We start from the raw sequence: 23,274 nt of genomic DNA, 5'->3' as shown, positions 1-23,274 counted from the left end.
CATAGGAACATGATTACAGATGCAATTACGTAGAGGAATGTGTACTCTTTAATCACTCCTATCTTTCACTAACACGATATATTAACAAACTAGACTTCCAGATTCTCTAATCAAATGAAACCTGTTACCTGTCACATACGCATGGGACAAGTACAAAGTTTATGTCCCCGACTGTGTAATTTTCTTTTTCTGACTCAATCCTTGCGAAGTTTCCTTAGACTAGAGAGTATATATATATGCATGGGACTTTGTGAAGCTAGACACCCTGCCTAATACTAATATTGACTAAGCATTGACACAAAAATCCCATGGAAACCATATGGCACCCTTTGTGGCAATTTGATTTTCGCAATCGGTTCATTTTGAAACTTCATTGCATCAATTACATGAACCTGCATGTTGCAAGATATATATTTGAACTGTGTATATATATACATAGTTGTGGGGTGCACACCGCATCAAACTTCCACAATCCGAACTGTCCGTTTGGTCAAGTTGCATACCTCTTAGATCATCATTGCAAAATATTAGCCAAATCAGAACTATTTGAGACATCTAATTGAATTTAAAGAAATTGATGAACACTTTGTTCTATAAGAAATAATGAAATTTCATTGTGATAATTAAATAGGCAAATGGTTTCAGCTTGAATTGAATTTTGCAATGATGATCTATGAATCGAGACTTACAAAATAGACTGTTCAGATAGTTGAAGTTCGGTAAGATAGGTCCCACAACTAGTGGAGGATTCAAGATTCCAACCTCGATTGGTCCTAGTATAATAGATCCAAGAATTTTGTAGGAAAAAATGTGCAACGTGAAATTTTTTAAAATGAAACATTTTGTTGAGCACTTTGTGTGTATATATGGGAGAAATTTTTCAGTGTGACCGGTACACGGGATGGGTACACCCGAGGTGGGATATGTGTGCTAAAAATTTAATAACTTAAAAACTAAAATTTCTCACCACTTATATTAAAACACGTGGTGTACCACTTGTGTTCCCGTCACAAAGAAAAATTTCTCGTATATATGGATAGCATTGTTTTGTTCTTTAGAGATTAAAAGTTGCTAAAATGTGTCAAATTTTTTTTACAACTAGTAAATTGAAAGGTCTTTTTTTTATTTTTATCCTAAGATACTAGTAACTTGAAAGATTTTCTTTCTCATGAGATAATTATATATTTCTCTACATGCGTTTGCAAATACTCATGTCATGAAGGGAAACTCTAATATTCCTATATCGAACATTTTGTGGATCGTATCTTACTAAGTTGATTTCAATCCATTTGGGTGTGGGATTTAGAAATCCCTTGCCCAAATAGAGCCTTCAGTTATTAATTTGACTTAAAAAAACTGTAAACTAAAATGAGATATGAATTTGTTAGTACCCCACACTAGTACAAAAAACACTTTGTGCGACGTAGGTCATTTGTCGCGCAAAGTCAAAAAAACGTAGCACAAAACTTAGCCCAACGCACCTTCGTCGCACGCTAACTGTCGCGGCAAGGCATTGACAGAAGGGTTTGCGCAACGAAGAAGGGGCATGTGTCATGCAAAGCCACTTTGCGCGACGCATGCCCCTTCATAGCGCAAAGCCTTTTTGCGCGACGTAAGGACATACGTTGCGCAAAGTGACTTAGGTAGAATCTTCGTTGCGTGAACCCTTTTTTTTTTGTTTTGGTCAAAAAAATTATTTTTAAAATTTTTAATAAATATTGTAATTAAATTCTAAACAATAATTAATTAACCAAGGAAAAGTATTTAATTATAAAATATATGAAAATGTACATACAAGATATCTGAACAAAAAAAGAAAAAACTACAAGTAGTCTTCTAGGTTTGATACATCAGGCTGCTAGGTATCGGCAGGGCGAAGTGGCTTAGAGGTCGAAGGTGTAGCAAGATCAGGTACTAGTAGCTAGATTTGGAGGCCGGACATCTGTATGGCTCGTACAAGGTCTCTCACGTGCCCGAGATAGGTTTTCATCTCCTCGCCATGGGCCCTAATCTGCTCGCCCTAGGCCCTAATCTGCTATTCCTGGGCCCTCATCTGCTCGTCCCGGGCCCTCATCTGCTCATTTTGGACCACAAGCTAACCCTTTGGGGTTGTCACTTCCTCCTTCAATGCACTGACCTCTGCTGTGTTCAATCCGGAAGAAGAGGCACCCGTCTCATGAACTCGTGCTTTCCCCATACACCAAACATCTTTGCCATGACGACGACCAAAGTTCTGATCCATGACATTAGTCAGGATCTGAAAACTTGCATCCTCGAGTACCGTGACGTCCTCGATCGGGGTCTCCGGGGGAAGCTGTGATGTTGCTTCTTGGAGAACAGTAGTGCGCTGTTCCACCATAGCAACTTGTAATAATAAAGGAAAAAACATATAATGTTTAATAACATAATATAAATAATATTTGAATGATTCATACATATAAGAATAATAACAATTACATATACTTACATGAAGCTGCTTAGCTGTCTCATCACCAGGTCGAATGTAAACGTCCTCGAACATGTCGATCTCTGGAAACTTAGAACCTTCCTGAAGAAAAAAACGTTAAGAAAATTTTATTAATCAATAATAATAAATAAATTGTATAAAATTTCAAAATTAATAAACTTTTACCTGACGCCGTGCCTCAAGTCTATACGGAAAGGGATTCGAACTAGAATGGTGGAGAAGTGTCTTTGAGTCTCGAGCTATCTTGCCAGCAATAGATTTCTTCTGTTAAACACACAATATACATGTTAGTGCGACTATTTAAAATAAATTAATAAGGAAGCTTAAAAAAATTAACTAAAACAATAATAAATTATTATTATTAAAATATTATGTACATACCACAAATTTTGGGTCCGTAAAATGTTTGCAGAGCCACTCCCAATCCTCCGGTCGATCCTGCAACTCGGTTGGGCAACCATGTAGGCGAGCAAACTCCGGATCATCCGATAGCTTAAAATGCGTGTGAAGATAGTTCTTCCAATGTTTGTACCGAGTTGCTAAGGTCTCCTCTAAGTAGGCCATGGCCTCAGGGGATATGTCCTCAAGATCAAAATTGTCCTACGAATATGAAAAATAATAAAATAATAGTAAGAAATTTAATAATATTAAGATAATATATTTTGGTTTTTAATATTTGTAAACAAAATTAAAAAACTGATAAAGGCTAAAAATTAATATACTAACCAACAACTTGTCTCGCACTAGTTTCTTCGTCCCCTTGGGAATTTCTGCCCAAGACTCCCACTTCATAGGACAATTTTGTTTAATAACAACACCACAACTACTAGCGACGCTGTTATGCTGCTGTGAGGTAGCCGTTCCATGATGTCGCGGGTTATACTCAATCTTGATCCTGGAGTTGGTCAGTCGTACGCTCTGTGCCTCCTTCAACATTTGACTAAGTTCCCTGGTGTTTTTTTTAGCTAAACAAAAATAATTCAACGGTGAAATCCCTAAGCTTAAATTTGTATAGAAAATTCAACACAACCTTCCCTAATAGTATAGCATTTCCCAAATCCTTAAAATAGTAAAATAACAATAATTCACAACCCCCATCACATTTTCACTATCCAGCAAATTTTCACCATCATAAAAATAATAATTTTAAAATGAAAAAAAAAAAATACAACGTAGTGATCGAGAATTAGAAAAAACTACTTGGCTGGGAGGCCTCACCCTCGACTCTGGATGCTGAGGAAGTGTGATTAGAAGGCTCCGGCTCGCGGCGGCATCAATTAAGCCGTCGTGCACTGAGCGGCTGAACCGACACTGATGACGTCAATGAGACGGGCACCTAGGACGCCATAGGAGTAGCCTTAGTAAGGGGTGTAGGCTACTCAATCAATGGAGCACTCATGCTTGGAGCAATAGATGCTGATAATGCGGGAGGCTCATTGGTCACACTTCGACGACGAGTGATCAACCGCGACATCTATACATTTTTTGAACCATAAAATTATAACATTAGAAACTAATCCTTTCTTGCATTTGAAACTAATCAATTAGCAGCCAAAGTAGTAAGTAAGTAGGTTACCAATATTCTTAATTTCAAAACAAGAGGAAACTACCTATCCATTTTCATAGCCAACAAAAAAAAAGTGCATCAAGTGAAACAAAAAAGAATAGGTAATTCGACATTGGGATTACCAAACATTGTAATCAATCAAAGGTACCAAAACTTCATTAGACTAATTGATATGATCAAGGTACCGTACAAAAACAATTTACTTCATACAAGCCATTCAACCAGACACATGCCACAGCAAATGAAAAGGCAATCTACTTACCACCACTCGATTTCTGGAATTGGATCCTTTGGTTTTTCTTTGGTGATAACTCTCTCTCCTACTTCTATCAAATTTGGATTTATATCCAGCGCTGCTTTGCTCTTTGGCTTGTGCTTCTCCAAATTTACTCTGTACAGAGGTGGGAATTTTTTTTTTACAAAAAGATAGGTACATAACTCAAAAAATGATCAAATGGGTTAAAGAGACATCAATAAATACCTTTAATTTTATAAGCTCAGCATCTCTTGTCCATTTTCCATCCTCTTTGGCCTAAAATTTTTTTTACTAATGCCCACATCCGGATCAAAATGAGGATTCTTTTCAGGATCCACATCCAATTCAGGTTTAAGAATCTGGAATGTTTCTTTCTTCTGTTTGTTAATGTTGATCTGAAAATACAAGAAACATGAGATTAAATTTCAAACAAAAGAAGTCACTTGCTACAAAGTTAACAACACTCGATCTTCCTTGCATTTGCAACAACCAGTTTGAGGCTTTTATGTTATACTAAGAACAAGGAAATTCATTCTAAGAAGATAAGTGGGACTTATAATAAAAAACGCCGCCGCAAAAGAAACGATGACATTTTATTTCATTGCTATCAAACCATTTATAAGGCAAGCCTTGGGAGATTGTAAATGGCTATAGAGTTAATCATCCTTCATATTTAGAGGTGTAGGTTCATCTCATGTTATTTATATGTTAGGAATGAACTCTTTAATTGAAAAGTTTCAGATGAAAGAGAGGTCATTTTTCTATGAAGTTGCAGGAAAGAATTCCCCCAGTTCTTCTCCACTTATTATTCTAGAGATCCTACTAGAAGAACAAGTATACAAACAAACGTTGAGGTGACAAAACTTGGTGAGCCTTACTTATCCCTTCATAAGAGCACGCCCATTCCAAAGCCAACTGCTTATTTAATTGCTTATTCATTGTAGGACTATATGCTGCCCCATCACTCTTAACTTTTTGTTTTCTTATAAGTAGTAAAATGTCAGTACATGCTTGCATTTAAAAAGGGTTAGTAATAGGAAAGACAATTTCTGTTATGATACAATTTAAGAACCATGCATAGTTAACATAGTAGAATAGCACACTCGCAACCTAAGAAGAGAATCATAAGAGGCAACAAACTTCAAAGTATCCACTCCGAACATATTTTTGGAAGAAAAGATGGGCACTTGGGGGTTTGAGGAAGAAAAAGAAAAAAGCAATAAAATTTTGACATCCAACATACCCATTTCAAATAAGCAAATGCCAATCAACCAAGACGACATCATAAACCCTGTTTACATATAACAAAACAAAAATTCATATCCAAATACCCGATTTCAACTAAACCCTGTTTACATATAACAAAACAAAAATTGGGGATTTTGAGAAGTTTAGGGCCAAAAGAATGAAGACGAAGAAGAAGAAGGACCTTGAGCTGAGGCGCTGCGCTGGTAGTGACTGAGAGTGTGATCCCTCTCTCTACCTGCAACCCATCAACCCCTTTGCAAACCAAAACCAACATCCAATTTTATCAGAAACCCTAAATAACATGCAATTTGAGCCTAAATAACAAAAACCCATCATAAATAAAAAACCCTTACCTTGATTTTAGGACTTGATTTGTGTCAGCTTCGAGATTCGCGTTGGATTCGAGATTGTGAAGAGGAAAGCTTGCGAGAGGGAAGAGAGATCTACGGGAAATAGAGAGGGAGAGATGAGCGCGTGAGAGGGAAGATAGGTCTACGAGAAATAGGGAAGTGAGAGGTGATCTACGGGAAAGAGGTGGAAATAGGGAAGTGAGAGGTGTACGGGAAAGAGGGTGGAAATAGGGAAGTGAGAAGTCTACGAGAAAGAGGTCCAACTTGGAAATTTAAAAAAAATGCGCCTATTTTTCATTATTGTACCGCCAAAATTATCACAACTTGTGCGACGTAGGTATACAATTTGACGTCGCGCAAAGTGGTTTTGCGCAACGACCACGTTAAGGCGTTGCGCAAGGTATTTTTTTTTATTTTATAAATTATTATAAAAATTACTGAAAATGTGACTTTACTCATTTCAAATTCAAATTATTATTTTTTTTTTACATAAACCCCACAATAATATATTTTTCTAACAAAAACCCACAATAATTTTTTTTACATATATATTATTCAATTTCTTAAGTGTTATAAGTACATAATAAATAAATTAAAATCTACTTAGTAAATATATATACCATTGAACTTGATGGGAAACGCATTGTACGAAACTAGTTTCAACAATCCAACCATCAAACTTGTTTGTACATGCTTTGAGATCGCAGTACGCCAAAAATCGCAAAAAACAAACATTTAGAGATCAAGTAACGGGACAAAACTTTTCGATAGTTATAAACGAAAAAGCACAATTTAATGGTAGTTTTAACTCCGATTTTGATGATTTTTTAGAGCTACAGTCCTTGACCCTATATGAATACAATGAACTGATTCGATCTTCAATTTAAAATATTTACACTAGTGGATACCACAAAATCTTATGTTATAATTGATGAAAGTATAAATAAACTCTAAGTGTTAGTGAATGTATCGCTTTGATGGGAAACGCATTGTACGAAACTAGTTTCAACGATCCAACTGTCAAACTTGTTTGTACATGCTTCGAGATCGCATACGCCAAAAATCGAAAAAAACAAACATTCAGAGATCAAGTAACGGGACAAAACTTTTTGACGGTTATAAACAAAAAAGTATAATTTAACGGTAGTTTTAACTCTGATTTTGATGATTTTTTAGAGCTATACTCCTTGACCCTATATGAATACACTTGGTGCACTACTATTTTATTTGCTAGAAAGATAGGAATGGTATTCTTTAACATTACATAGTTATTACCTGTCTTTAAAATAGAAGTAATAATCTCATTCAACCTAGCCTGCAGGGGTAACACATGGTGCACTGCTATTCATCTGGGCTTGTCTTTGTAAGTTCCCCATTTTCATTCTTTGCTAGCAATCTTAATTGTTCAGTGACCTTCTTGGTCAATTTTACCTATTCAACGGATATGAAACATTAAGAGAAAAAAAGGGACGGTAAAGTAAAATTACATAAATATCGGAACAATGAGAAAGCAAGAAAAAGAATCATTCAGCAAACCACAGCAAAGTTGGGAAAAAAAAGCAAGTAAAATTACGTAGGTGCACCTGCGTCGCACAAAGTTGGGAAAAAAAACAGTAAAGCATTCTTGGTTTGGAGCCAAAATCTTGCACGACGCACAAAATGTCCCGCAAACAGACTTTGCGTGATGAAGGCATGTGTCACGGAAAATTGTTTTGCGCGACATAGGTGCACTTGTGTCGCGCAAAGTTGGGAAAAAAAACGGTAAAGCATTCTTGGTTTGGCGCCAAAATCTTGCATGACGCACAAAATGTCGCGCAAATGGCCTTTGCGCGACGTTTTGTGTTTAGCGTCGCACAAACATACTTTGCGCAATGAAATTTCCTACGTTGCGTAAGTTTCCATCACTGAAACATGTTTTTGTACTACTGCCAGATGACATAGAATGTGATTGATCCTCCAAATATAATTTTGCACATACAAATTTACCCATGCCTAGGGCAGAACCATACTTACAGAATTCACTCGCCCACTATGGATTGCAATTTGAGTCGCGCAACCCGAAACGCTAAGCACATACCTCCCAGCTCGCCGGCGTTCGTGTCCTAGGTCGGCGACGACCAGATGAGAAGCAATAGATTGGAGCACAATTTCATGGACAGGGGCAGAGGGGATAGGACGGTTCTGCAACCGAGGCCTTCTCCAGATCAATCATTTTTAATTTCCCCTTTTTATTATCAAATTCTATTTTATTATTTGATGGCCTTTTTTTTAGATGCGTGATTATGGAGAATAGACGGTGAAAAAAATAAAAAGATGGAGAGGGCGCAATTTTATTTACCACCATAACTAGGTTTATGCTCATTATACACTCATCATGTGTAACGTGTCTTTTCATCCTTAATTTATGATGGTGAATAAAAATGCTTTCAGATTAAGAAGATAAAGACTAAAAAAAAAAAAAAAAAATCAAGGATAAACATAATAATATAATATTCATTATCTTATGTATTTCGATCATTTACACAACCACAACACTTTTATTTAAACATTTATCAAATACTTGTACATTGTTTTTGGTGCTATAAGCACTTTTACAACTAAAGTTTACTAAACAATCAACTGCTTTATTTTACAAAAGTTTATTCTCCCAGCACAATACAAAGGTTTATTCTCACAGCACACCAAAGACAATTTTTTTAAACACAACAGTACCAAACTAGTCCTAAGTGGGGGTTGAGATTGGCATGAAGGCTCCATGAAATCCATATGGAACTCTACAGGGCAATGTAATTTTGGCAACAGGCTCACTGAAAAACTTCTTTGTATCGATCACATAAGCCTAAAAAAATCGTTAAGTTATACTAATTGGTTAGCACTTCAAGGCATATAAATGTGAATCAATCTAAAGAAAGTAACGAAATTTCTTAAAAGACTTCAAATATTATTATAGAATATAGACTGATCGACTTACTTGAGATATGTTGGTATCTTCATTGTGAACAAAAGTGATAACCCATCCATCATCTTCTTCAAGACCCCTTTGTTTTGGGACAAAAGAAGCTCCAGTGCAAAAGCTATTCTCCTCAAACATGTGAGTTTCCACCTTTATTGACTCTTCTAATTGGCCTTCACTTCTCTAGTAATCCATGAAATAAAGGAATAAAGAATGTAAGTCACGTATTCATGCATAAAATTGTAGGAGAAGAATTATAATGAAAACCTGTACAGGCCTATTTGATTATACCAAAGAAACATCAGCTGGTTCTTCAAAGTGTAGCTTGGCTAGACCATTATATTTGAGCACGCCTGAAAGACATGTAGCCATAGAACAGACATTAATGGTCTGAGAAAAGCAATTTAGAGAGTACAAGGAATTTATTTTTGGGAAAGATTAACCCTAATTACCTGAGGCAGAGCTTGCGGCGGAATCAACCACTTGGGCGTAGCCATATCTATTTCTAATACCGGAAAAAGCTCCGTTGATCATGGGAAAATCCATGCAAAACCTTTTTCCAGTGAGATATCTCTCACTGACTTCGCTACTTTGCATGTTTAATCTCCATTCATAAGCATGAGAAAATAAGTTTTCATAGTCGACTGGTGAGATATTATCATGATCATTTTCTTTACTTGGACTTGTAGGCTTAAATTTTCTTGGCGGCCACCCAAATTGATTCAATGCATTGTCCGGTCCTGGTATAACTGAGTCCAGAGCTTTACAACCCCACACTACAACCTGCTCATCCCACAAACAAAAATTAGATTCCAAATGCGGTTTGGTTTGCAAATTAAATAGAAGTCTACTGATTATTATGGGCGATGCTTTAGAAGTCTACTGACTATATATTATGGGCAATGTTTTATACAAATAGCAATTATTGGATTATTATTCCTCCAAGAAGATAGTGAATTTTCTAATAAAATTGCTAATTTGTTTAAGTTACCTCTTCCCCATCTTCAAAACTATTGATGATGTGAAATGCGCAACCGGGTTCAACTTTAAACCAGCGGATTGAATCTGCCTCGCCATAGCGTGGCATCACACCGATTCGTGCATATCCTTCATGATTGTACCCGACTAATCTGCATATCAAAACCAGCACATCAAGCAATATATATAAAACATTGCATGCATGTTTTCATGGGGATATAATCAGAATGTGTAGAGTGGAACCATGAAGGATGCATCACTTACCGGCCTCCGTTAACGAGTCTGTTTATGTCCAAAGTTACACGAAAATCCATGATTATATTATACCTACAAGAAAAGTAAGCATGATTTTCAGTTAATTAAGTGGCAAAAGTTTGGCTTATAGATTAACCAAAAATAACCACTTGCTTTAATACCTCTCTGTGACCCCTAATTCATGGAAAAAGATGCTCTTGTTGAGTTTGAGATCCACTTTGTGAATTAGTTCCTTTCCATCAGCTGAGCAAGGGGGAAATAGATCACATCGGAATTTCTGAATGTCTTGTTATTTTTGAAGTCCTAGATTATTTCTAAATGATATTCATGAATGTGCAATGCTATTGGTACACACTTATTCACACTCTCTAATGCAGATGAGTCTCACATATTGTGATAGGTCTGTATATGTTAGAGAGTTTAAGCAAGACAATACCTGAAATTATTCCAATTTCCACATATGGTTTTACTGCGTCAACTCCAAAAATGATCAGCTCCTCTGAGCCTGGAGCTCTCTGGAACATTGAAAAAAAAACAAACGAGAACTATGTGACAAAAGCGAGAGATTAGTGTATAATTTAATTAAAGTGAAAATTAAGGGTTATATATAGCCCACGCACACACACACACACACACACACACACACCTTAGGGTGGGTGGTAAAAGGTCTGTTCCAAGCTCCAGAGATATCCCAATTGTCCAAAGTTTCTAATTTAATGATGTCAATCTCTTGAGGTATGTGATTTTCTGCTATGGAGTAGAACTTCCCCGAATGCTCGAAAACATTGGTGTTGCTCAAATCCTTGTTCGCTTTACCAAACCTCAACTGGAAGAAGCATCACAAACTAATAAGAACAAACTTATAACTATCAGGGTTCTATATATACGTACTTTAAGTTGATAGATGGGAAAAAGCCTAATATGAAAGAGATATAGAAGGTGCTGGTTTTGAAATGAACTACGTCAATAAGTTAACGTGCCTACCAAATTGAAGAGGAAAGCGGACAAAATAGCCTGCGAATCGCCGCTAAAGGTGGGGAGAAAAGACGGCTTGTTTCGCTGTTTTTCGAGCTTGAACGTGTCGGTTTCAACATGTTTGTTGTTGTACCGGATAATCCAGCCTCCATCACTAACGTTGTCGTCCCTACTAAAATATAAGCATGTAGCATGCCTTCTCCTTCAACCCATACGTGACTTGACCTTCCAAACACAGATCTTGTCGATTTCAATCCTCCAAATAGAGGGTTTGGCCCTACATAATATAAATTGAAAATCAGACCGAAAAAAAATATGTAAATTGAAAAAATATAACGCCATGCATGGACATGCACAAAAATAATTTAAACAGTTGAGTGGTCACCAATTAGCTCCGATCCCCAGTTGTTTAGTGCTGGAGTGGTACGGGAGCATCTAGCAATAAAATTCCTTTCTGATTTGGTAAATCATATTTTAGCAAAGTTCCTTCTTCTAGCAAAAATACAATTTGGACCAGTATTGTGTTGAACTGTTGATTAACTCAATTAAGTACAAGTCCAAATAAAGAAAATGTTTAAGAAAAAACTCATATTTGACAACTTAGTTGGATTAGTGTAATAGAATACGTATCGTAACTTAATTAGTTTGCCGAGTTTGGGACCATAAATTTTGGATCCCTGACACATGGCACTCCGGGTGGCAAGAATGACCGGAATGACCATCGCCCATGATTCTCGGATTATCGAGCTAGTAAGATTTCCTAGTCATAATAGGAGTACGGTACTCCGATGGAGGGACATATTCCGGAATGTGTAGTTAGACTGTTAGACAGTATTAGTCAGACTAGACTAAGTCATAACCTATATTACTTGTCTCCCATGCAAGTAAGGAAACTCAAATTCATGTCAAATTAAGATATCTTAAGGATTAAGCAACGTAATCATAATCCTAGAAGGATTGGATATCTATCCTAAATTCCCTCTAGATAGTCTCACGATTTAATAGGATTACTTCTCAAGATCTCTATAAATACCCTAGTTTGGGTATTTATCAGGGGACAATTCTTTGATCTCCAAGGATCTCTTTGACCACCAATGATCTCCAAGGATCTCTCTTACACGCCTAAGCCAAGTCTCCTTCGTCAATGGTTCACGATATTGCACGCATCACACCGTTCCTTCTGTATAACTACACCCATGATGTGATTTTTCAATCCTAGAGATATGTAGCTAGTCCGATTCAGATTCAATTACACCTCCCAATTAACCTCATTCACCCATCGCCGGAGTTCATGTGTAATTTCGACTGAAATTCATCATTCGAAACTATATTACATCCCGAATATGATGAAGTAGGACAAATTGAGACAGTATTTTGCAAATACATAATTATCTTGAATACATTAACTTTTTTATTTTTTTCGATCTCCCTACATCTTGTTCTTTCTTAAACAATTCTGGTATCTAGTATACATGTTAGTAGGATTCGAACCCAAATGAAGTTTTGACCATCTGTTAGAAAAGAAAGAAAAAAAAAAAAACAAATGAATCTTGTGGGATTCCCAAGAAATTTTTTGATTTCTTCCAGGAGCATATGCTTATTTATCTGCTTATCAGGTTCCGTAAATAACTGAGACATTAAGGAATATTCAGAAAGGCATTTATAGAATCAAGTCAATTCTAATATGAATGAGGGGGAAATCGAACTCTATTATTCATTGTCGTAGAGATTCAAATAGGAACTGTATTCCTCCACTCTAATCGGAACCATTTTTGCGTAATGCATGAATTGGAACCTTTCTTTTGAAACGGGATCCTGTCTGCTGAAGTGCGCAAATTTAGTTCCAACAATTGGTGTTTTTGATGAGAGAAGAATCATATTTCCCCGACCAATGGCCTCTTATACTATGAACAACGAAGAAAGCTAGAAGATTATGGAAACGAAGCAGTGATTGATGCTCCACGGACCAACTTTGTAAATTCCTTAAAAACGCATACCACGTTCAAAGCCAGATCAACTCGGCAGGACCACTGACTACTGCTGATTTAGAGTGATTTCTCTGAATCGAAAAAGATGGGGAAAAAGTTTGTTCTGATGCTACGAAGTCAAAAGTCTCAGACCACCTAATCTTGGGGTAAGATTTTCTCTCCTTTTATTTTTCTATCCTTCTCTTCCCTCATCTCACACTTCATTTTTTATCTTTCTCTTTATAAAAAATCAATATAAGATGTTGACATGATTTAATCATAACCGTTTAAAATAAGAGGAAATGAAAGAAAAGAGGGATTGGGAGGGGAAAGAATCTACTCCCCTAATCTCACCATCTCCACTTCATGACGAAATCCATATTAGATAAAAGGGGAGAGTTTTGTCTCTATTATATTATTTAATTGTTTTAATTGTCTAAGCTATGGCTAATTTAATGAGTTGTGTACTTTTTGTGTGCCGATTCAACTTGTGATTCCAAGATGGATTGATCCAGGATTAATACTTCGCGAATTTTACAGTCATAAAGATTGGACGCAGATAGAGTGAAGAAACGTTCATACGATCCATGAATTAACTCCACTCACCATGGTATTCCGTCCAAGCAATTGCTTGAGACGACACGGGTAACCTAAGGGTTCTAGCCAGCAATAAGTTTAGTATGACGAGTTAAAAATAGGGGTGTGATATTCACACACCTTTTTAATTTTCGGCCGTCGGATCGAATGAATTGAAGAAAATGAATAGATATAAATTATCAAAGAATGTGTGAAAAGTAATGTGTAGATAACACACCCCTAAAAATAAAGTCACTCTCAAATCACTGCATGAATATTCCACGCTTATCCTCTTCCACTGCTAGCTCATAATGGAAAAGGACAGGCGTGACAACTCCACACATGTCCTCTTGCACTACTAGCTCATACTGAAAAAGGACAAAAGACATACTATGTGGAGTAAGAAGTAAATTTTTGAGATATGCGTACGCTGGACACCTTTCAACGCTCTCACACATAAATTTAGAACAACTCCAACACCACAGGGCAGTTATGGACTCGGATTCTCCCACATAAAAAAATCCAAATGACATTATTACTTCGCATTACTCTGGAAAACATGATCCTTCAAGCAATGAGTAGAATGCAACTATCCATTAGTTGGGCAGAATTTCGTTATAGGTTATATTTCCCTTTAAGAAATCCGAAAGAAAAAAAAAACCATAGTAAACTGTTCTATCAATTAGAAGAAAATATTGTATTGATCTGAAATCCTTAATTAACAAATTATACATAAATATTAGGCAAGTACTGACCATTTCTTATGTAGACACCCTCGGGAAAATCATCTGGGATTTTCCCTCTGATGCTGCTGGTGACATCAACTTCTCCTCCCAACTCATCGACCGGCCTGAAGTTGCTCTACATTAATCAACACAGAAAGTTACAAGTTAATTAATTTGAAATTTCTTACAACATTAATTTGTGAGAAACTAGCTATTGTAGTGCCTGAAAGTGAGTAAGCTACCTGAGATGGAAGATACCCTTGATCGACGAATTCAAACATTGAATCTACCAAGAAGTCCAGCACTTTGTCAGAAGTGTTCTTGAAAGTTTGGGAGACATCTATTTGCATGGGAATGACTTGTTGCATTTTTCCCATCATAAATGGCTGGATCTTGTTCTACATATAGTTGATCAAGTCGGGTATAAGAACCGTTTACTGAAAATTATACCCTTTGAAATTTAATTTTCTTTAACTAGCTAAACCCCCATGATAAATTGTTCTAACAAAAACTAAATGGCTAAGCTACAACTAAAGCAATATCCATAATTAAGCTTGACTTAACAAAAACTCAATGACTAGGCTACAACTAAAGCAATATCCATAATTAAGTTTGGCTTTGCAGTATATTTTTTATATGAAATCATAATCACATCTTTTTCACAAATTTAATTGAGTTCAAATAACATGCATATGAAACAAAATTCTCGTTTCTTAAATAAAATTGAGTTTACAATATGAAATATGAAAAAAAAAAACATTGGATGTCTAAAAGACCCCTAATATTGAAACGTGTCTGAGGTTCTAAAAGGCGTTAGACGCCTAGGCGTCTTGGCGGGGTCATGCAGGTAGGGTCATGCGTCTAGACAGGGGCTTATGAAGTTTTTTCTTTAATTTTAATTAAATTTATTATATAATATATAAATAAATGTCTACTTATGCTTAGAAAATACATAATTGTATTGGAGTTTATAAATTGCAATATAAATTGACATATACATTATAAAGCATTAGAACATAAAAACATGGAAAACAAGCATTTCATGAGTGCTTTTCCAAGTATTCAACAAGTCTTTACAATTTATTGAAAAAATAAGATGCAAAATGAAAATTATCTATTTTCTGTCTAACTAAGAGTCGAGAGCTAAGCCAGTGATTGCAGGGTCTAGGCTGGCTAGTGGGTGCCTAGGCAGGTTTAGGGGTCATTTCTTAATTTTCAATTGCCTAGGAATTAATCAGGATGGTGACTAGCTGGCTAGCACCAAGGTGGGACCTATGCGGCACTAGGCGGAGATTTTTAGAATATTGAATGTGCCTAATATAAGTAATAATAGATGCAAACTAATTTACCTGCAAAATAAAAGAATGTTGTTTGACTGCATACACCATATAATAACAACAAAACGTGCCTAATATATGTAATAATACATGCAAAATAATTTACTTAAAATATAGGTAAATTATTTGCACACACATATACATAATAATATCAAAACGTGCCTAATATATATAAGAATGCATGTAAAATATTTTACCTACATATATAATAAAAGAATGTTGTTTGATTGTATACACCATATAATAATAACAAAACATGCCTATTCTAAACGTGCCTAATATAATAATCCATGTAAAATAATTTACCTATAAAATAAATAGAACTTTAACGAAAAGCTCTTGGTACTGTTTACTTTAACGAAAAACCACATTTTTACACTAAAAGTTAAGCCTGGTACTATTCAATAAGGAAAACTAATGAAAAGGGCTTGAAAACTTTGAGTTTTAACAATAAAGACAAAATAAAGGGTAAAGTGAATAGTAACAGGATTGACTTTTAGTGTAAAAATATGATTTTTCGTTAAAGTAAATAGTAACATGAGCTTTTCATTAAAGCTCCTACAAATAAAAGAATGTTGTTTGATTGCACACACCATATATTAATAACAAGGCACCTCTACTAACAAAACATGCCTTATATATGTAAATACGTGCAAAATAATTTATTTGCAAAATAAAAGAATGTTTTTAGTTAATTAATTATGGGAACTGTTATTAGCACTCCAAAAATCTCATTCTATATTCCTCACAAGTGTATTTTTCTTTCTAATTATAGAAAGTTTGGAGTGCCAAATGAGATTTTTGAAGTTTAAATAACGATTTTCTTGATTAAAAACTAATTAATTACCTACATTTTGCATAAAAATAATAATAAGAAAATGTGCCTAATACATACATACATACATACATATATATATATATATGCAAAATAATTTACCTACAATGGTTGTCAACAAATAAAAGAAATGAAATAGTTGATCCTAAGAAATACTTTGTTTAAATTTTGGGTTCTATTTGGATGTTTAAAACGACATGAGTTTTTTGTGAAGGAAATAAGTATTGCAAGGACTTCTCTAAAAAACCCAAATGTTTATAAGACGCACACACGTATGCATTTGAACTATTGAATGAGATCAAGTACACTAGTCACCATGAAAGCTGAGGAGAGGGTGCTCTTCAAGTGATAAAGATTTTCAGAGGCAGAAGGCTTCTTCTTAAGAGAAGAGCAGTTCAGTTGAAATGGACTACATGAAGCCATATCTCTCTTTCTGCGTCCTTATCTCTAAGAGCCACGGCTTACAACTATATACATACATACATATATAATATATGGAATAGATTCCATAATGCCCTTGGTTTGGTCCTATTAGCAAGTACATACAAAGCAAACAGTACATTCATAGCAAACAACCTTAAAATCTTAAATTCACATGATACACGACATCTGAGCCTCAATACAAAATGCTACGATCTCAATATGATTTTAGTGGACATGGTGTAACTGGAGAGGGTATAACTGGAGGAATAATAAATTAATAATCGTAAGGATAAGTATGAAGAAAGTATCTTATTGGACATTAATCTCTGTCATGGCATTGGATTAATTAATTGTTTAAGTAAAAAAACATGAAGATTCGTTTGAGCTTAAAAGCATCTTTCCGTGTCCAATGCTGTAGAATTAAATAAGCCCACTGGCCAACAAGCGTGGGCTTTCGTCACACAAAAATTATGAGGGACCTTATTTAATGAAGATGACTATAACATTAATAAACAGAAAAAAAAAAGTTTAATATGATAAGAAAAAAAAATGCAAGTGGCCCTTTAGCATAGTGGTCGAAAGGTGTTGAGTTTTTGCATGACAGTGTGAGTTTGAACCCTGTCGGTGGCTAATCTAACATCTAATCTAACAAAATTTATTATTTGTCAAAAATAAAAAAAAAACTAAAAAACACTAATGTGAGGACCCGCTAGACCTGGCATTTGTATCATATCCGATATCTTAACGGGTCGTGTCGTGTAACATCCGTTAAAATGAACAGGTAATATGAGCTGACCCGAACTTGACTGGTTAATATTAATGACTAATATGAACCGACTTGTTATTCGTTAAACAAAAGTATTTTAAACCAATAAATAATCAAATGACAAACATAATACTAAATTATTATGTACATACTACATTGTCACATAAATATTACTTCAAAAACACATTTGTCTTTCAAGTATTAGGCCATCTCCAACCGAAAGGGGGCCGAAGGGCCATGTTTAGCCCTATAGCCTTGCAAGAAATTATTTTTTTCATGAATAGTGCCATGCCACATTTTATACCATCTCTAACCGAGGGGGCTAAAGGGTCATAGGCCAAAACATAGCCCATTTGACAAAAAAACCCATCTCCAACCGAAGGGGGCTATTTTTTAGCCCCCTCAATAATTTATTATTTTAATTGAATTAAACTACCATATTAAAATAAGGTTTTCGGACATATTTTGAGTTCCACTTGTTGCTAAATGAATAAGCTTCCGGATTTCTTATCTTTATATAATGAAAAGGATGTGAAAAATTGGTGAAGAATTGAAATAAAATGAGAAAGATAGTATGGAATGGTGAAAAGGAGGTGAGAAATGGCTTAGGTATTTATAAAAAAAAAATTAGAATTTTATTTTATTTTTTAAAATTTCGTCTAACAAAAAATATTCAAGTCCAACAGTATCTGACGTCAGCTAGCATGGGTTTGGGCTAGTGCAAACAGGTTGGCTGTCTGGCTCATTTTGGCCAGTCTGTTAGCTTGGTGGATGAATTATGGCCTGGTGGGGCCCACAAGCCCTTTGGCCTAACCCTCGGTTGGAGATGGTTTTCGTGTCAAACAGGTTATATTTTGACCTATGGCCCTTTGGCCGTGTCGGTTGGAGATGGCCTTACGTACCCCAAAATAAGAGCCTAATGAAATATAAAGGGAGTTATGTTTCTAGGTTGTGGAACCTTGTACGTTTTTTGACAATAAAACCCTTTAATTTTCATCAATTACCAGAGAAAATGTTATTGAAATTTTGGCTTGATATATTGTCTTCTAGAGTTAGATCATGTTTTCGGTAACACTTTTCACATTAGCACTCTTTTCCACATAAACTAAGAGGATAAAACATTTATTTTTAGGGAATTGTTATTAGCACTCCAAAAATCTCATTTGACACTCCAAATATTCTATAATTAGAAAGAAAAATACAATTGTGAGGAGTGTAGAATGAGATTTTTGGAGTGCTAATAATAATTCCCTATTTTTAATGTGTTTTTAATCTCACTTTTAAGATGATAAAACATTTATGAGTATGAATGTATGAGAAAGAGTAAAAAACTTTGTTAGGTCGTTGACTCTAAAATTAAAAGTCCGTCTTTTTGTCTTGTGCAGTATAGAACTTTACTAACACGTAAAGGAAATGAATTTAATACACAGGACATCCATTGATCGTTTTCGCGAGAATTGTGAATCCTGAGCTTTGAAAAAGAAATCAATAGCCCCTTTTTTAACAACTTGAAATATACGGTGTACAGTATTGGCATGCCTTAAATGATATTATTCATGACATTCCTAAAGTTCATGTCTTAATACTTGCACATAATCTAGCATTCACGGCGTCATTTTTGTGCAAGTCGTTAAATAAAAATATTTACAGTTTAAGTGTTGTGTGTCGTATTTGATAATTTACACGACGCATTTTCCTTCTCTTTTAAGGCATCGCATTATGTTGTAAAGTGAATTTTCTATATATTTGGATCCCTACCTTTTATGGCACGAATGACACGTCGTAAATAATGGCTTCTAGCTTCGCGCCTAAACTTTTCCACTCCACACCTAATATTTTTCTCAAACTTCTCCCTCTTCCATATTTTTTTTTTGTTTTAAATCTTTTATATTTACAAAGAGATGTGTGCAGGCATCAACAATTGCAACGTTCTTCTAAAAGCCCCCTAAAAAGCTAAAAAAATCGGCGCTAAACGAAAATTCAAAACAATTGACTTTTTCTATAAAATTGAAAAAGAAAAATCGGCCCTAGAAATTCCATCTCTTCCCGCCCCTTGTTTTTTGTCTTTTCGAATTTTTTCGTTGAAAGAATTTTCCCCTTAATTCTTAGATACAATGTTGGAAAACCCTATTATTTGTAGATAACCGTCCCCTCTTCTCTCTATCTCACAAGGTGTCGCTCTTCGCTTTCCGTCAACATTATTTTTTGGGCAAAGTACAAAAAATTACCTTAACTATTGGGGTTACGATAATTTCATACCTTATCTTTTAAATTGACAATGTTATACCGCATCTTACGAATTTGTGACAATGTCATACCTCCGTCAATTTTTCTGTTAGTTTTTCTATTAAGTGTTAACGTGGCAAGAGACTGGGACCACTTTCTATTAAAAAATTAATAAAATATTATTAAAAACTAAATTTTTTTTTAATATTTTTTAATATTAAAATAATAAATAAAACTAAAACTAAAAAAAAAAAAAAAAAAAAAAAAAAAAAAAAAACCTCAGTCGTCCCTTCCCTCCCCCTCTCTCTCTCTTCCCCATCTTCATCTTCTTCTGCTTAATCTTTAACACACACACACACACACACAAAATTGAAATCCCAACCCCACCTGCCCCCCAGGAGAAGGACGAAGAACCGAAGAAGAAGGAGGAAGAACCGAAGAAGAAGAAGAAGAAGGAGGAAAAAGAGGAGGAAAAAAAAAAAAATTGAAAACCCAACCCCACCTACCCCCCCCCCCCCCCAGGAGAAGGAGGAAGAACCGAAGAAGAAGAAGAAGAAGAAGGAGGAAGAAGAGGAGGAGGAAAAAAAAAAAAATTGAAAACCCAACCCCACCTGCCCCCCCCAGGAGAAGGAGGAAGAACCGAAGAAGAAGAAGGAGGAAGAAGAGGAGGAGGAAAATAAAAAATAAAAAAAAAATATTTGAAAACCCAACCCCCCTAGGAGAAGGAGGAAGAACCGAAGAAGAAGAAGGAGGAAGAAGAGGAGGAGGAAAATAAAAAATAAAAAAAAAATATTTGAAAACCCAACCCCCCTAGGAGAAGGAGGAAGAACCGAAGAAGAAGAAGGAGGAAGAAGAAGGGGAGGAAAAAAACAAAAAAAAAAAAAAAAAACAAAAAAACCCAGAAGAAGAAGGAGAGGGGAAAGGGTCCCTGCACCCCTAGAAAATTTTTTTGTTTTGTTTTTTTATTCTTAATTTTTTTAATATTTAATTATTAAAAATATATTTAATTATTTTTTAATCCAGCTGGATTAGTGAGTGGTCCCTGTCTCTTGCCACGTTAGCACTTAACAAAAAACTAACAGAAAAATTAACGGAGGTATGACATTGTCACAATTTCGTAAGATGCGGTATGACATTATCAATTTTAAAAGATGAGGTATGAAACTGTCGTGACCCCAATAGTTGAGGTAGTTTTTTGTACTTTACCCTTTTTTTTTTTCTCGTCGTCGCCGTCACCGTGGCTTCATCTACTCTCTATTGATGTTGTCGTTGCCGTTGAAGGGCCCCTGCTATTCGAGCTTCAAAATCGCTAATACAAAGTGTTTCTCTGCATTTTGTTTCTCTTAAACGTTTGGGTAACATTTCTCACAACGCTCGGGATGTCTCTTCATGTGCCGTTGCTTTTCTTTTTTTGGGAAGCTTGTCCTTCGAACCAAAGGATCTGCCTTGCTTCAAAGAGGTGACACTAGACTAATAAGAACCTTGTTTTAACCTTCAACGCATGACACACATAAGTTTATTGTATTATTGTTCACAATATACTTTTCTCATCATAACCTGCCCTGCATACTTAGTCTGTTATATATATTCCTTTCAGACTTTCAAGCTAAGTTTCCATCACAATAACCACCCAACTAACCATCTAATCTAATGACAAGTGTCAAACATCTAATAAGAGTGCCCTGAACTAACAAAACATACACATACCACTTAATTTGGCTAACCCTTCTTAGTATCCTAACATTACCCCACCTGTAGAAACAAACCTTGTCCTCAAGGTTGAAAACAAGGAAACCGACGTTTGAATTTTTCATATTCTTCCTAAGTTGCATCCTCCGTGCAATGATTTTTCCAGTGCACAAGAACTTCAGGAACCTGAGAGTTAGCCTTGGTGACCACACGATGCTGAAGAATGGTTAATGAGGTTGCTTGTAACAACCCTTCATCAGTGACATCAGGAAGCATAGTAGTAGGAGCCACACCCACCCCCAACTGCTTTTTCAAACATGACACATGAAAAACAAGATGTAATTTGGAGTGAGCTGGAGGTTTGATTTTGTAAGCTACTGTCCCAATCTTTTCCAGCACCTCAAAAGGCCCATAAAACTTTGGTTGTAGCTTGTGAAACAGATGAGAACTCAAAGACTAATATTGGTAAAAAACAAGTTTGAGGTAAACCATGTCACCAACTACAAAAGCGCGTTCAGTACGATGTTTATCTGCTTGTTGCTTCATTCGTACTTAAGCAGCTTCCAAATTGGTTTTGAGTTGTGATAAAATTTGTGATCGGGTTTGCATAAACCTGTAGACCATATCCAGCTTGGTGGTGCCATATTTATATGTTGGAATCGCAAGACGAAGTTGGGCATCCGTAGCCTCTGAATTCCAGCAAAAATCATCTTTTTTAGTTAAGGAAGTTAATGGACCACAAATGCAACCGTAATCGGGGATAAATTTTTGGTAATATCCAGTCAACCCTAAGAATCCTTTCAAAGCCTTAATCGAAACATGCAACAGCCAATTCTGAATAACTTGTCATTTAGAAGGGTCAACCGCCACTTCTTGTCATGAAACCACATGTCCTAAGTATTCAATCTAAGATCTGTCGAAATCACACTTTGATTTCTTAACAAACAGCTTGTGATGTTGCAGCAATTAAAAGACCGAAGTAAGATGTGACAGATGATCCTCCCACATTACGCTGTAAACTAAAATATCATTAAAGAATACCAGAACAAATTGACGCAAAAAAGGCTTGAAAATCTCATTCATAAGGCTTTGAAAGGTTGTTGGAACATTGATAAGGCTGAATGACATTACAAGGAACTCATAGTGGCACTGAGAGTACGGAAAGCTGTTTTGGCAATATCATCATGATAGACTCGAATTTGATGATACCCAGCTCTTAAAGGAATTAGATACTTATCTTTGATCATCAACAAATTCAAGGCCCGGTAATCCATACATATCCTCCAACTGTTGTCCTTTTTTCTAACCAACAAAACAAGAGATGAAAATGGACTATTACTAGCATGGATAAACCCCGAATCCAATAGCTCCTGAACACATTTCTCAATTTCATATTTTTGCATAGGACTATAACGATAAGGTCTTGCACTAGGTGGTTTACTGCCCTCCAAAAGTGGAATTTGATGGCCATGAGATCTTGATGAAGGTAAAGTAGTAAGTGTTTGGAAGATGGATTCAAACTGAGAAAGCAATTCATGTAACTCCGCTTGTTGACTATCAGAGAGATCTCCAACCAATGCTACTGCTGTACTCGGGGTAAGAAAGAATAAAACTACCCCAAATGACCTTTGACTCAACAACCGTTCCATTTGACACACTGATACAGAACTTGGTGCAGGAG

At 35.7% G+C, this 23,274-nt stretch overlaps 1 pseudogene; it reads right to left on the bottom strand.

Moving 5' to 3' along the window:
* Positions 1–8,610: 8,610 nt before the first annotated feature.
* Positions 8,611–14,685, bottom strand: LOC125475451 (annotated as a pseudogene).
* Positions 14,686–23,274: the final 8,589 nt, after the last annotated feature.

Source organism: the organism of the source record quoted next, unplaced genomic scaffold (genome assembly GCF_019419815.1).
Source record: "Pyrus x bretschneideri cultivar Hongxiangsu unplaced genomic scaffold, Pyrus_bretschneideri_v1 Contig15, whole genome shotgun sequence".
In the NCBI taxonomy this organism is placed as follows: Eukaryota; Viridiplantae; Streptophyta; class Magnoliopsida; order Rosales; family Rosaceae; genus Pyrus; species Pyrus x bretschneideri.
This window is presented reverse-complemented; position numbering and strand designations above follow the sequence as displayed.